An 11969-nucleotide genomic window follows, 5' to 3' on the forward strand; every position below is an offset into this window, starting at 1 on the left:
AAGTGGTTGTTGACAGGCTGACGGTCTCCCACACACATGGAGCGCGTCAACACGGTTTATTTACTATTTAAATGATTTGGTATATCATGTTTTTTGTTTTTTTTATAGATTTTTTTTTTTATGAACAAAAAATTATTTTTACAGAATATTTGTCGTGAAATAGCATTTACAGTTTGTTATGCTGAAAATATTATTTTACAAAATGAAAATATACAAATGTATAACCTTGTAGAAATCACCACACAAGGATAATGTTTGTTTGTAACATAAGATGAAAACAAGGAGAAAAAACAACAAAACAAGACTAAACAAACAAAAATTCCACAAACTTTTCCCCATCCCACCCCTCCCCTTGTATGGCTCTGTTTCCTTTCATTTATACATCTACACAGTCTCTACACAGTTTACCTACACCCATCCGTACACATTTATATCTACACAAACCAATACAGCACTCACAACAAAATAAAACCAAAATAAAAAATAAATAACCTGCAGCGGACTTAATTTGACGCCGGTCTCACACCACCACGATCAGCCGAGTCCAGAGATGGCAGAATATCTATGAAGGGGCCCCAGATTTTTCCAAAGGTTGCCTGCTTCCCTCTCACATTATATAATATCTGTTCAGGTGTGCAGTAGGACACAAGCTCATTCATCCAGTGTCTTATTGATGGTGATTTTTCGGATTTCCAGTTAATCAAAATACATTTTTTCACTGCAATGCTCGCAAGTAAAATAAAGTATTTATTATAGTAGTTTGCATTGATGGAGCTTGTGTCCACCAGAATCCATATCTTTGGGTCCTGTTCAATTTGAATTCCTATTATCCTTGAGGTTAATTCAGTGACGCGTTTCCAAAGTTCTTCTATCAATGGGCAACTCCAGAGCATGTGTAGAAGATCACCGTTTGTCACTTTACATCTCTGACATCTGGGGGAAATGTTGCTGTCCATGTAAGGGGTGTAGGATGTCCTATGGAATATATTAAATTGAATTTGTTTTGTGGAGATTAATACCGTCTGTGCCTGTTCCAATAGGTGATACCAGTCTGCCTCCTCGTAGACACATCCTAGGTCTGTTTCCCATTTCCCTTTTGTAGATGTTTTATCATAAACAGGTGACTTTCCGTTGATGATACCGTATATTGAAGATATTATTCCTTTTGTTGATCTGCATAATTTGTTACATATGTGGGTTTCAAGGGGAGTTTCTTTTGGGATATCTGGGAATATTTCTATAGATTTCTCCTTAACCCAGTCTCTAATTTGTAAGAATTTGAAGAAACTATGGATGGATGGATATATACTTTATTAATCCCCAAGGGGAAATTAGTTCTCTGCATTTAACCCATCCTTAGTTATTAAGGAGCAGTGGGCTGCAGTGATGCGCCCGGGAAGCAACTGGGGGTTCAGTGCCTTGCTCAAGGACACTTCGACTAGCAACTAATGGGGAGAGCCGGGATCGAACCCACAACCTTGGGGTTGCAGGACGACCCCCTTACCCCACTGAGCTACAGCCGCCCTATATTTGGGAAGGTTGAATTTATCATTTAGTTGTTGGAGGCTAGCAAATGTATCATTAATGTATAAGTCAGCAGCTGTTTTAATTCCTCTATCCCTCCATCCCCGCAACACTGAATCCTCTGTGGTGTGAGAGGTTGGGATTACCCCACAGCCCTTCGAAGGAAAGAAATATTTATATCCAGGAGTGAGTGAGATTCCTGCCAAGCAGCAAATGTGTTCAGTATTATTGAATTGTTTGTGAGTGTGGCTACATTTTTTTTTACCTATGAATGGTACGTCCTTTAAAGGCATAGACTTCATCTCATGTTGTTCTATTGAGACCATCTAACTTCACTGTTCTCTGCATGCAGCCAGATCCAGATTGGTCGGTACTGAGAGGCAAGATAATAAGTTCTAAAGTGTGGTAGGTTAAGCCTTGAATATGGAGCCTGCAGAGCGATGAGTTTAACCCGGGGTTTTTTCATTTGCCATAAAAAAGGTGTTATAATTTTGTTAAGCTCTTTGAAGAAACTCTTTGGAACATTTACAGAGAGACATTGAAATAGGTAAATAAACTTAGGTAAAACGTTCATTTTAATAGTATTAATTCTGCCTATGAGAGACAGAGGGAGATCCATCCATCTTTGAAGATTAAGTTTGGTTTGTTCCAATAATTTTATATAGTTATATTTAAATATATGTTCATCCGATTTGCCAATTTGTATACCCAAATATTTGAAACCAGTGTTGCACCATCTCAATGGGTCAGTGAGAGCTCTAATATTGTTGTCCTGTATATTTAGTGGTAGAATCTCACTTTTAGTGTAATTTAATTTATACCCCGAAACTGCACTATATTCTTTGAGGCAATTCAATAGAGGGGGGACTGATGTGTGTGGCTCGGTTATATACAATAGGAGATCATCTGCATAAAGAGAAAGTTTATGTTCCCTTGTACCAAATGTAATTCCGGCTATGGAGGCGTTGGAGCGGATGGCGATGGCTAATGGCTCAAGTGCAAAGAGCAGCGGGGAGCGTGGACAGCCTGCAGCCTCTGGTTAGTGAGAAAGTCTTAGACAAGACGTCATTTGTTAAAATATTAGCTTTAGGGGCATTGAAAAGTGTTTTAACATACTGAGTGAATTTCTCTCCAAAACCCATAGCCTCTAGAGTCCGAAAAAGAAAGCTTGGTTCAATCCTATCAAATGCTTTGTTTGCATCCATAGATATTATTTGCGAGGAGATTTTGATTATTTTTTGAGTTCAGAATGTGGAGCAGTCGTCACATCATCAGCTCCGCACCTGTTTTTGACGAAGCCTGTTTGGTCAGCGGTATTTTCTTTGGTATAACATCTTCCAGTCTGAGGGCAATTAGTTTGGATAGTATCTTATAATCTGCATTTAAGAGGCTGAGGGGTCTGTATGAGTCACATTTCTGTTTGTCCTTACCCGGTTTCGGAAGTAATGTGAGTGTTGCAATCTCCAATGAGTCTGGTAATTTTTTGTTTTCTAGAGCTTCTTTAATCATGTTAACGATGGGTGTCAGTAGTTTTTTTGAGAAGGTCTTATAATACTCGATGGGGAAGCCATCTGGCCCAGGTGTCTTGTTATTTTGTAAGGAATTCATGGCTTGGAGTACCTCCGTTTCTGATATATCTGCATCTAGCAGATCTCTATCCTCATCTTGTAATTTGGGAAGGGTCATTCCGTCCATAAATCTTTTTGCTCCAGTATTATCAGCATCCTGCCCAGTTTTATATAAATCTTCATCAAATTGTTTGAACTCTGCATTCATGGATGGTAAGGAGTCTGCCGTCCTCTGTTAATATTGAGTGTCTAAACTTATCAGATGCTTCCTTTTTAATTTGCCAAGCCAAGAGTTTACTTGTTTTGTTCCCTAATTCATAATAGTGATATCTAGTTCTGGCCATAGCTGCTTCCTCTTTGTTGGTACATAGATTATTATATTGCATTCTTGTTGTAGTTCGTGTATTAAGATGTTCTTCCTGTTTGGTGGCAATGTAATCCTGTTCCTGCTTTTTAAAATCTCTTTCCAATTTAGTAAGTTTCTCTCATTTGTTTTGCCTTGTGGGCACTGTATGAAAAATGTAGGCCTCCAAGATGAGTTTAAGGGTTTTTCCAAATTTGCCATACAGGGTATATAATTTTGTTAGCCTTTGAAGAAATCTTTGGAACATTTACAGAGAGTCATTAAATGGGAAATAAACTTAGGTAAAACTTCATTTTAATGTAATTAATTTACTGCCTTGGGCAGAGAGATCCATCCATCTTTGAAGATTTAAGTTTGGTTATGATCTGAGTTAATAGTGTTTAAATATAGTTCATCATGGGCCAAATCCAAATATTTAGTGTTGCACTATGACCAAGGGGTCATGAGAGCTCTAGATATTATTGCCTGTAAAGAGGAGAAATCCTCACTTTTAGGTAAAATTTCCACGTCAACTTGCCTATATTCTTTAGCAATTGCAATAGTGTGTGACTTGATGTGGATGTTTTTGTAGCGATCGATCTCAAAAGAGAAAGTTTATGCAGACCAAATTTAATTCCGCCTACGGAGCTTGGCGAATGTAGCCATGGCATAATCAAATTGCAAAAAACAAGCTGGGTCATTGTATTAGTATATATCTTACCAAGGATATTTGTTACCTATATTATTTAGGGCTGAAAAGGTTTATAACATCTGAGTTTTCTCACCTGTTTCGAAATTGAGTTTAATCTTAAATGCTTTGTTTATCTAATACTTATGCGAGGATCTTGTTTTTGAGTTCGAATGATGGAAGCAGTCATGCCACCCAGTCTCTCGCATATTTTTGAAATGTTGGTCAGGTGTATTATCTGGTATCTCTTCCAGTCTGATAATTAGGGAAGTATCTTAAATCTGCATTTAAGAGCATTTATAGTCAACATTTCTTTCTCTTAATTGAGTATGATGCTCTTGCAATTCCAAGATTCTGTTAATTTTTGTTATTATAAGTTCTTTATGATGTTAACAGATAGTGTCATAGTTTTAGAAGTCTATAATACTGATTGGAACCATCTGCATTTGTATTTTGGGTAAAGAATGGACTTGGAGTTGTTTCTGATTATGCATTAGAGATCTGACCTATTTGTAAGGGAAAGGGTTTGAAACTTTGCTAGTATATACATCTCCCAAAAAAATCTTCATAAAAGGACCTGCATAATAAAACCCCTTGTGACTGTATAAACTTACAGAGGCTCTTAACTTTGCCAAGCAGAGTTGATTGGCTTCCAATGCATAAGGATATCTAGACTGGCCAGCTCATCCTCTTTGTTATGGAAAGCTTTTATATTGCACTATATGTGAAATAAGGCTTCTGTTTGAAACATGTAATTGTGCATATTTAATATCTGGTTCCAATTAGAAGTTGTCATCCTATCTGTTTTCCTGTGGGTGTAGAAAAAATGTACCTCATGAGCTTTAAGGACGCATCGCAAATGTTGAGCATCGTGGACGAATTGCCCATAGAAAATTTGCAGGTGTATATAGCCATGGTCTTCCAGTAATTTTAGTCTCACCTCGGGCTTGGCTGTATATCCACTCTTCTCACAGAGTTTGATGGGTTTGTCTGAGCATTGGCATCTTAGGTATCATTTCATATTCTATTCACTAAATCGATGCAATCTAGTGTGTATTTGTGGTGAAAATGAAGGAGCCAGATCCTTTGATTTGGGTAAAGAGCTTCCACACTCAACTGCCTGATAGCTTTCTACTTGTTTTAGTCATCTCCCCTTCTGCAGTGAAGATTTTTTCTCTGATGTTCAGAAGTTGGCCAAATTAAAGTCTTCCTTCCCACAATGCCTTGGCCTCCAGGGTGATTTCAGGTAGTGAATTGTTAAGTACCATGGATTTAATTGGCCGTATAAATTTCCAAGAATCCCTACTGTTTTTCACGCACAAGCTCTGCTTTGTTCCTCATAATTTTAAATTAAAGTGCATGTTTAAATAGCTCGCCCCTTTGCTTTTGAGATAAGTACATTCCCAAGTCTCAGTTTTAAATGTTCAGTTACACGTTGGTGGTCTTTGATAAAGGCATTCTACTCTGCTCTTAAATCATCCTCGCCTTTAATTGGCGAGTTGATCCTCATTGATATCCAAGTTTGTTAATTTACCCATAATTAAGCTTCTATGGATGTCTCAAAAGTAGTAATAGTTCAGCTCTGTTCTGTTGTAATCGCATTGAGTTTACAGGTACCTGACATTGAGTGTGTGCTGAGTCAAAAGTAATCTGGACATGTGTTAAGTAGAGTTTCTTAGTGACCTCATATCCCAAAAGTTATAGTAGTGCTTAAACCCCTGTGCGAAGCACTAGGTGTAAGCTCTTTAAAACGTGTGGCTTCGCTACTGCTTGAAAATTGACTGGCCACTCATAACATTTGTATATGGCAAAGTTTATTTGACTCTATGGAAAAAGGCCTGAAACATTAATGGATAACAGAAGTGGTACATTAGAGGTCCTTCTGCCACGAGGTACCCATAACATCAGTCATGAGCTTATAATGGACGCATGACATAAGATCGTGACAATTGACTCACATGTAAACAGTGCAGGTGTATCATCAGCAGGGCCATATGACATTCGAGGAAGACAGGTTTACATGTAACCCAGCTCATCTACAGTGTCATGAGGTCTGACAGCACTTTGATCAACTTTGGACTCACTTTGATATTCTACTTATCAAATCGTTGCGTGCTGGAGTGGAGAGTTGAGGTCCCAGATGTTTGTTTCAGAATGTTGAAGCCTTTAGTTCTCGTAGCACTTCCTATTGAGAAGGACTGTTCCTGTTCGACTCTCTGAAGTGGACCTGGGCAGAGCCTGACCTTCTTGAGTGCCTCCTCAGGTGACAGTGAGGTGAAGTTTCGTTACATTGCGTAAAACTTCCAAATCACTGTATCACGACTTCTGCTTGTTCCGCAAATTCCTCATGTTCGATCCCTACCGCTTCTCCAAGTCGTAGTTTCTCCATTTGAACACGTTGTCTTGTCTTTGATATCCTTTCTCGCACCCTCGATGTTCCGACACGTGCGAGTAGGACCACCCCCAAATGGTTTGTATACGCTGTTGTCTATGTTTTCGAGGTCCTCTTTAGTTTTTGAATAGCATCGAAAAGTTTGCCGATGGGTCTCCGTAGTCCGTCCGCCATGTTGTTAGTGGACCTTGCAGGTGCCGTGAAGTTTGATTTGTTGCTTTCTGCCTTTTGTCGAAAATTGTAGGTTGCCATAAAGTGTTCAGTGTCTTTGCCTCTTGCATAGACCAAGTTATGAGAGGTAAACATCAATATGGGGGCTAGGTGCCACCGAGAGCTCTGCATCGCGAGACCTCTGGCGTAGTCATGTCTCACAGGATGAACTTAAATGTTTCTTCTTGTCTTCAATGTTAAGGCTTCCTCAATGAAAGCTCACGCGGCTGGACCAGACCGAGGACTGTCACATGGAACGGACAGGATGACCGCTGGCTGAAGCAGCCGACCGAGGAATGCAGCGCCCATGGGACATAGGTCCACGCGTGACATAAACAGCGAGGTCATAGGCCAGGGCCTAGGAGCCCAGGCCAGCAGCTTGGCCGGCTGAACACTGGACATGCCAGGTCACGGGACACAGAACACCCGGACTGGACACTGAGGTAACTAGAGAACGCCGATGCACGGTAGGCATCAAGGACATAGCCCGAGCACGGCTGGCAACTTGAGGAGAACATGTCCTGCTGACTGTGCGTCAGGTGCTGGTAGTCGCGATGGGTGGGTCAGTAAACAGAGTGAGGTCGCTTCAGTGGGGTCTCAGAGTGAGACGCCCTGTGGACTTTTGACCTGGTCATCTAGAGAAGACGCCTGATGCAAGGTGGGTCATCCAGGAGGAGGAGACGCCTGATGCACTGTGGGTCATCTGAGGAGACGCCTGATGCACGGTGTGGTAACTCAGGGAGGAGACGCCTGATGCACGGTGGGTCATCTAGAGGAGACGCCTGGCTTAACGTGGGTCATCTAGAGGAGACGCCTGATGCACGGTGGGTCATCTAGAGGAGACTCCCGATGCACGTGGGTCACTCTAGAGGAGACGCCCGACGTGTGGGTCATCTAGAGAGAGCGCCCGATGCACTGTGGGACCATCTGGGGAGACGCCCGATGCACGGTGGGTCATCTCAGAGGAGACGCCCTGGATGCACTGTGGGTCATCTAGAGTGAGACGCCCGATGCACTGTGGGTCATCTAGAGGAGACGCGATGCACGTGGGTCATCTGGAGGAGACGCCCGATGCCGATGCACGGTGGGTCATCTAGAGGAGACCTGCACGGTGGGTCATCCAGGAGAGACGCCTGGATGCACTGTGGGTCATCTAGAGGAGACGCCCCGATGCACGGTGGGTCATCTAGAGGAGACGCCCTGATGCACTGTGGGTCATCTAGAGGAGACTTCCGATGCACTGTGGGTCATCTAGAGGAGACGCCCCGATGCACGGTGGGTCATCTAGAGGAGACGCCCCGATGCACGGTGGGTCATCTAGAGGAGACGCCCCGATGCACTGTGGGTCATCTAGAGGAGACGCCCCGATGCACGGTGGGTCATTCTAGAAGACGCCCGATGCGTGGGTCATCTAGAGGAGACGCCCGATGCACTGTGGGTCATCTAGGAGGAGACGCCCGATGCACTGTTGGTCATCTGGAGACGCCCTGATGCACTGTGGGTCATCTGGAGGAGACGCCCTGATGCACGGTGGGTCATCTGGAGGAGACGCCCTGATGCACTGTGGGTCATCTGGAGGAGACGCCCCGATGCACTGTGGGTCATCTGGAGGAGACGCCCCGATGCACGGTGGGTCATCTAGAGGAGACGCCCCGATGCACTGTGGGTCATCTAGAGGAGACGCCCCGATGCACGGTGGGTCATCTAGAGGAGACGCCCCGATGCACTGTGGGTCATCTAGAGGAGACGCCCCGATGCACGGTGGGTCATCTAGAGGAGACCATGCACGGTGGGTCATCTAGAGAGACGCCCGATGCACTGTGGGTCATCTAGAGAGACGCCCGATGCACGGTGGGTCATCTAGAGGAGACTGATGCACGGTGGGTCATCTGAGGAGACGCCCGATGCACTGTGGGTCATCTAGAGGAGACGCCCGATGCACTGTGGGTCATCTAGAGGAGACGCCTGATGCACTGTGGGTCATCTAGAGGAGACGCCTGATGCACGTGTGGGTCATCTAGAGGAGACGCCCGATGCACTGTGGGTCATCTAGAGGAGACGCCCTGATGCACTGTGGGTCATCTAGAGACGCCATGCACTGTGGGTCATCTAGAGGAGACGCCTGATGCACTGTGGTCATCTAGAGGAGACGCCTGATGCACTGTGGGTCATCTAGAGGAGACGCCTGATGCACTGTGGGTCATCTAGAGAGACGCCTGATGCACTGTGGGTCATCTAGAGGAGACGCCCGATGCACTGTGGAGACGCCCGATGCACTGTGGGTCATCTAGAGGAGACGCCGATGCACTGTGGGTCATTCAGAGGAGACGCCCGATGCACTGTGGGTCATCTAGAGGAGACGCCTGATGCACTGTGGGTCATCTAGAGGAGACGCCCCGATGCACTGTGGGTAATCTAGAGGAGACGCCCCGATGCACGGTGGGTCATCTGGAGACGCCCCGATGCACTGTGGGTCATCTAGAGGAGACGCCCCGATGCACGGTGGGTCATCTGGAGGAGACGCCCTGATGCACTGTGGGTCATTCAGAGGAGACGCCCTGATGCACGTGGGTCATCTGGAGGAGACGCCTGATGCACTGTGGGTCATCTAGAGGAGACGCCTGATGCACTGTGGGTCATCTAGAGGAGCCCCGATGCACGGTGGGTCATCTAGAGGAGACGCCCTGATGCACTGTGGGTCATCTAGAGGAGACGCCCCGATGCACTGTGGGTCCTGTGGGTAATCTAGAGGAGACGCCCGATGCACTGTGGGTCATCAGAGACGCCCTGATGCACGGTGGGTCATCTAGAGGAGACGCCCTGATGCACTGTGGGTCATCTAGAGGAGACGCCCTGATGCACTGTGGGTCATCTAGAGGAGACGCCCCGATGCACGGTGGGTCATCTAGAGGAGACGCCCTGATGCACGGTGGGTCATCTGGAGACGCCCTGATGCACTGTGGGTCATCTAGAGGAGACGCCCTGATGCACGGTGGGTCATCTAGAGGAGACGCCCTGATGCGCTGTGGGTCATCTAGGAGCACTGTGGGTCATCTAGAGGAGACTTGATGCACTGTGGGTCATCTAGAGGAGACGCCCCGATGCACGGTGGGTCATCTAGAGGAGACGCCCCGATGCACGGTGGGTCATCTAGAGGAGACGCCCCGATGCACTGTGGGCCTGATGCACTGTGGGTCATCTAGAGGAGACGCCCTGATGCACTGTGGGTCATCTAGAGGAGACGCCCTGATGCACTGTGGGTCATCTAGAGGAGACGGCACGGTGGGTCATCTAGAGGAGACGCCCTGATGCACTGTGGGTCATCTAGAGGAGACGCCCCGATGCACTGTGGGTCATCTAGAGGAGACGCCCCGATGCACTGTGGGTCATCTAGAGGAGACGCCCCGATGCACTGTGGGTCATCTAGAGGAGACGCCCCGATGCACTGTGGGTAATCTAGAGGAGACGCCCCGATGCACGGTGGGTCATCTAGAGGAGACGCCCCGATGCACGGTGGGTCATCTAGAGGAGACGCCCTGATGCACTGTGGGTCATCTAGAGGAGACGCCCCGATGCACTGTGGGTCATCTAGAGGAGACGCCCTGATGCACTGTGGGTCATCTAGAGGAGACGCCCTGATGCACTGTGGGTCATCTAGAGGAGACGCCCTGATGCACGGTGGGTCATCTAGAGGAGACGCCCCGATGCACTGTGGTTCACTGTGTGAACACGGAGAACACGACTAGAACACGACTAGAACATGGAGAACATGACTAGAACAGAACATGGAGAACATGACTAGAACATGACTAGAACATAGAGGACATGACTAAAACATGGCGAACACGACTAGAACATGGAGAACATGACTAGAACACGACTAGAACATGGAGAACATGACTAGAACATGACTAGAACATAGAGGACATGACTAGAACATGGAGAACATGACTAGAACACGACTAGAACATGGAGAACATGACTAGAACACGACTAGAACATGACTAAAACATGGAGAACATGACTAGAACATGGAGAACACGACTAGAACATGGAGAACATGAAAAACACGACTAGAACAAGACTAGAACATGGAGAACATTACTAGAACACGACTAGAACATGGAGAACATTACTAGAACATGGAAAACACGACTAGAACAAGACTAGAACATGGAGAACACGACTAGAACATGGAAAACACGACTAGAACATGGAGAACATTACTAGAACATGGAAAACACGACTAGAACAAACTAGAACATGGAGAACACGACTAGAACAAACTAGAACATTACTAGAACATGACTAGAACATGGAGAACACGACTAGAACATGACTAGAACATGGAGAACACGACTAGAACACGGAGAACACGACTAGAACATGGAGAACCTGAACAGGGAACCTGATTGTTCTACTGGAAACAAAGAGGAAGCAGAAGCAGGTAGAAGAAGAGAGAAGCCCGTATTACCAGAGCAGCGAGCACTGCCATTGGCCGAGACCGAGCAGGGGCGTGTCTCAGCGGCTCCACCATTGGTCAGAAGCGCCTGACATGCAGAGGGAGGTAAGAGAGGGAGAGACGTGTGAGCGAGGGAGGCAGATGGGAGGAAAGAAGAGGAAGAGGAGGAGGAAGGAGAGAAAAAGAACAACTGTGAGTCTCAAACCAAGAAGAAGAAGACCTTAAAGAGACAGTGTTTTATTTTCTGTTAGAAGCTCCATGCAGGAAACCACTCGGCCTCATTAGTGGGGGGACGGGGGGGGGGGGGGCTTTATATACATACGGGGGTCTTTATATATGAGGATCCCTTGGGAACAGTCATGACATTATTCTTTAGATCAGCCAGAGTGAGGAAGACGAGGACGAAGGCTTGTGAATAGGAACACACTCGTGTTTTATTTTGAAGGGGGCCATGTCTTCTGTCTAGACGTGTCAGTGTTTTATTTTGAAGGGGGACATGTCTTCTGTCTAGTTGTGTCAGTGTTTCATTTTGAAGGGGGACATGTCTTCTGTCTAGAGGTGTCAGTGTTTTATTTTGAAGGGGGACATGTCTTCTGTCTAGAGGTGTCAGTGTTTTATTTTGAAGGGGGACATGTCTTCTGTCTCTGGAGCTCCAGACAGGAAGCTCAAGCCGACCTTCTTGTACCACGTCGAGCGGCTGGCGGCTCTGGGAGCCGATGCTCTCCGGCTGACGGGGTCCTGGGGGGCGGGGCCTACCTGGTTGATGACGTAGACCCCGTAGT

The sequence above is a fragment of the Pseudoliparis swirei genome, chromosome 20 (genome assembly GCF_029220125.1).
Source record: "Pseudoliparis swirei isolate HS2019 ecotype Mariana Trench chromosome 20, NWPU_hadal_v1, whole genome shotgun sequence".
Taxonomy (NCBI): Eukaryota; Metazoa; Chordata; class Actinopteri; order Perciformes; family Liparidae; genus Pseudoliparis; species Pseudoliparis swirei.